The following is a 4,493-nucleotide window of genomic DNA, read 5'->3' on the forward strand; positions in this document are numbered from 1 at the left end:
TCTATGTGAGTTGTTTCTTGCTTTTGAATTTTGATCGAAGACTAGTAAGAAGATCAGCTGTGGGTCGGGTTCATGAAGGAATATATAGAGATGTTTATCTGCGACCTGTTGATTTCCTAGACGCAAAGTAGAAAAAAGAACTTGTGTACTTGCCGTTTGGTGTGCAATCCTGAAGGGGAGAGGCTCTGCCAATGCATGCTGTCTTGTTCCACATTACGCTAGCTGTGTGAATTGAGTACTCTGCTCGTCAGTTAGTTGTAGTTTGGCATTGTGACACAAGATTTGGTGTGTCTGCATGTACGTCCGTATAATCGGGCTACTGGTTGTCTGCAAGGTAGGCGATTTGCAATTGGGTTTGACTTGCACTTCAAGGGCTACTTGTCTGCAGTTCAGTCAGTCCTCACTGAATTCTTAAAAGGTGAATGTGATCCATGAGGTCATCAATGCATCTAAACCGTCAATGGATGTACCTCTTGACCTTGGACACTGAGAGGAATCGGGCACGGCGAGGGGTCAGCTCCCGCCCCCGGCCGACTGTGGTTGCTGCTGCTGGGTTGGGGTGACCTGCACATGCTTGCTGCCTGCCTTTGGGAGTAGGCGGACGTGAGGTATACATGGATCAACTTGGTGGATTCAATGCTTTTCAAATTTCAGCTATTCCGTGGTTGGAGGGTTCCGTGCATTTCAAATTTTAGCTTCACTACTTGGATCAATGGTTGCAGGGAGTCAGCAACAAGGGGCGTCGTGCGGCACACTTTGGTGGCAACAACTTCTTCTTTCACCCGAGCCTCTGAAATTGCACGTTTTATTGTATCTGTTCTGCTGTCAATTTGGAACAGGATAAATAAGTTTTTTTTAGATGGGCAAAAAAAAACCTGGAAGAGTATAAAAAAGAAACAATCATAAGCTCAAAGCCTCAACCTGGAGGAGGATAAGGAAAGAGTGGATTGAGCTCAAAGCCTCAACAGCCACAAAACTGTGGATGACCAAACTGTGGTCTTGCATGCACGTTGATTGTTCAAAGACCAAATTGTGGCTGGCATTCACGCTGATTATTCAAAGGCCAAACTGTGGACTCAAGTTTGTGAGCTCAGAGTCGAGGAAAGCCTTAGCTACCACCACATTAGAGGCAGTGCTCACAAAACCAGTTTACTCCTCAAAGCTGCCACCACATTGTGCGCTCAAACAACCAGTCTACTCACCAAAAGCCTTGAGAACCATGGCGGAGGCTGTTGTCGGGCAGCTGGTGGTCACGCTCGGGGAGGCGCTGGCCAAAGAGGCGGCCACCTACGGCGGAGCGCTGCTGTGCAAGGAAGCCGCAGCCCTGAGGGGACTCTTCGGCAAGATACGCCAGTCCAAGGCGGAGCTGGAGAGCATGCAGGCCTACCTGCAGGAGGCGGAGCGGTTCAAGGACACCGACAAGACCGCCGCCATTTTTGTCGGCGAGATCAGGGGCCTCGCCTTCCGGATCGAGGACGTCGTCGACGAGTTCACCTACAAGCTGGAGGACTCCAAGCACGGAGGGTTCGCTGGCAAGATGAAGAAGCGGCTCAAGCATATCAAGACCTGGCGGCACCTGGCAGCCAAGCTCCAAGAAATCGAAGGCCAGCTGCAGGATGCCAACCGGAGGAAGAGAGATTATGCTGTCACCGGCATATCTGCATATTTTGCCAGATCGACGAATCTAGGTCAAGCTCCGCACTTCACCAGGGATGAGGACCTTGTGGGGATCGAAGAGCACAAGGAGAGGTTGATACGGTGGCTGACCGGCGGTGGTGATGCACAGGAGCAGAGCTTCAGCAAAGTCACCCTGGTGTGGGGGATGCCTGGTGTTGGTAAAACCACTCTGGTTGATCATGTGTACAACACTGTGAAAGTGGATTTCGATGCCGCGGCATGGGTAACTGTGTCAGAAAGTTACAGTATTGAGGATCTGCTGAAGAAGATTGCAGGCCAATTCGGCATCGTAATCGACGTCGCCAACATTGAGATGCGAATCCTAGCAAAGTCCATTCACAACTACCTTCAAGGTAAAAGGTACATCTTGGTCTTGGATGATGTTTGGGCTGAGCGCTTGTGGTCGGAGATAAGAAATGTCTTCCCAACATCTAACTGTATCGGCCGATTTGTTATCACATCAAGAAAGCAGGCAGTGTTGACAACTAGGGAGTTTTCATATGCATTTCACTTGGAACCATTACAAGAGCATCACTCATGGCTGCTATTTTGCAAAGGAGCATTTGGGGATGCTGATGACAAAGAGTGCCCGTTGGAGTTGCAGAAATTGGCTTGGAAGTTCATAGCGAAGTGTCAAGGTTTGCCTATTGCTATTCCATGCATTGGCCGCCTACTCTCCCGGAAACTCCCAACTTCCGCTGAATGGGAGGATGTGTACAGGGGTTTGGATTCACAGTTGGTGAAAGATGTGATCCCTGATGCTCATTTGATCCTAAAGGTCAGCTTGGAGGACCTTCCGTTTGATTTGAAGAATTGTTTCCTACACTGTGCATTGTCCCCAGAAGATTATATATTAAAGAGGAGGAAGACAATGAGACAGTGGATAACAGCAGGGTTTATCACGGAAAAAGATGAGAGCAAAACATTGGAGGAAGTGGCAGAGGGATATTTGGCCGAGCTTGTGAACCGAAGCCTACTGCAGGTAGTGGAAAGGAATTTTGCCGGACAACTGAAAGAATGTCGGATGCACGATGTCATACGCCTTCTTGCCCTCAACAAAGCCAAGGAGGAATGCTTTGGTAATGTTTATAATGGCTCTGGTGGTACTGGGGTATTCTCTATAGAGGGTGCACGTCGCATATCAGTCCTGGGAGGAAACATTGAACAACTGAGCCTATCTGGTGCAACACAGCTTCGTGCACTCCATGTTTTCGAGAGCTATATTGATATTGATTTGCTGAAGCCGATCCTAACATCTTCGAGTTTGCTTTCGACATTGGATCTGCAAGGTACTCATATCAAAATGCTCCCCAATGAGGTATTTGACTTGTTTAATCTCCGTTATTTGGGTCTTAGAGATACCAAGATCGAAAGCATGCCTGCAGCAGTGGGGAGGTTACAAAATTTACAAGTCTTGGATGCTTATGATTCTAAACTGACGTACTTGCCAAATAGTGTTGTAAAACTTCAAAAGTTGAGATACCTCTATGCTGGTAATTGGAAGGACTCCATACGTGGAGTCAAGGTGCCTAAGGGCATGCAGCACTTGGCAGGACTGCATGCTCTTCAGTCCGTCAAAGCCACTCCAGAGTTTCTGCATGAAGCTGCAGCTTTGACAGAGCTAAGAACATTCGATGTGTGCAACGTTCAGAGTGAACACTCTGCTGACTTGAGCAATGCTATCACCAAAATGAGTCATCTTGTTCATCTCGAAATTGATGCTGCAGCTGAGAATGAGGTGTTGCGGCTGGAAGGGCTACATTTACCTCAGACCCTTTCTTGGCTTGCTTTACGAGGGCAGCTAGAAAAAACATGGATGCCCCAGCTTTTCTCTTCTTTGTCACACCTTAATAGCCTCACTCGGTTGCAACTGGAATTCTCCAATATTGATGAGGAAGGCTCAGCTCGGATGCCCCAGCTTTCCTGTCCGCACGTGTTACATGGTCTACGCTCTCTTCTGCTAAGAAAGGCTTTTGAAGGGAAGCGGTTGGAATTTTACGCAGGGTCGTTTCCAGAACTTCGGCATCGAGTTATGGGGCGCAGCACAGCTCAGCCAAGTTAGAATAGAGAAGGGCGCGATGCAAAACCTCATCGAGCTATGGTTCGCACACTGTCCTGAGCTAAAGTTTCTTCCTGATGGCATCGAACACCTTGCAGGCCTTGAGAAATTGTTCCTGATAGAGACGTCAGAAGAGCTGATAGAAAAGCTCCGGCAGGAGAGAGATTCAGATGCATGCAGCAAGGATTTAATGAAGATTAGCCACATAAGAATGGTTGGAGTTCAGCTGGGGCAGAAAGGACTATGTGAACGGATCAGGTGATATACCGTCGCTGTTCCAAGGTTAGGCTTCGCTCTTTCGTCTTTCGTGCATATATTATATATTGGCGGAATTAAACTAGCATTTGGTAGCTGGCAAGGCTGACGTGAATTAAACTAGCATTTAGTGTGATTCCCTTCTCCAAGTTCTGCTACGAGTATGTTATGTTGTACAGTATTTATGTACGATCATTCCCCTGACTGACTAATTCAATTTGCAAATGTTATCAGACTCTGCGCCGCAATGCAAGAATGACAGCTCTGTCATCTTCTCGTGGACTTCACAGTGCAGAATTTAAGAGTTCCATGGCAAGATATCGCTTCTACAATTTTTTTGCATGTCAATTCCCCGGACGTCGAAGTGTTGCACTTGTTACATCAGCTTCTCAATGAAAATCAGGGCCATTCCTTGTTACTAGTGCTATATATGAGCTATGTGTCCTGCTTTGGATTGAAACAAGTAAGAAGATCATCTGTGGTTCGGGTTCTCGAAGGCAAA

At 47.5% G+C, this 4,493-nt stretch overlaps 1 pseudogene; it reads left to right on the forward strand.

Moving 5' to 3' along the window:
- Positions 1 to 1,063: 1,063 nt before the first annotated feature.
- On the forward strand, positions 1,064 to 4,493 carry LOC109766041 (disease resistance protein RPM1-like; annotated as a pseudogene).

The sequence above is a fragment of the Aegilops tauschii genome, chromosome 1 (genome assembly GCF_002575655.3).
Source record: "Aegilops tauschii subsp. strangulata cultivar AL8/78 chromosome 1, Aet v6.0, whole genome shotgun sequence".
NCBI classification, from domain to species: domain Eukaryota; kingdom Viridiplantae; phylum Streptophyta; class Magnoliopsida; order Poales; family Poaceae; genus Aegilops; species Aegilops tauschii.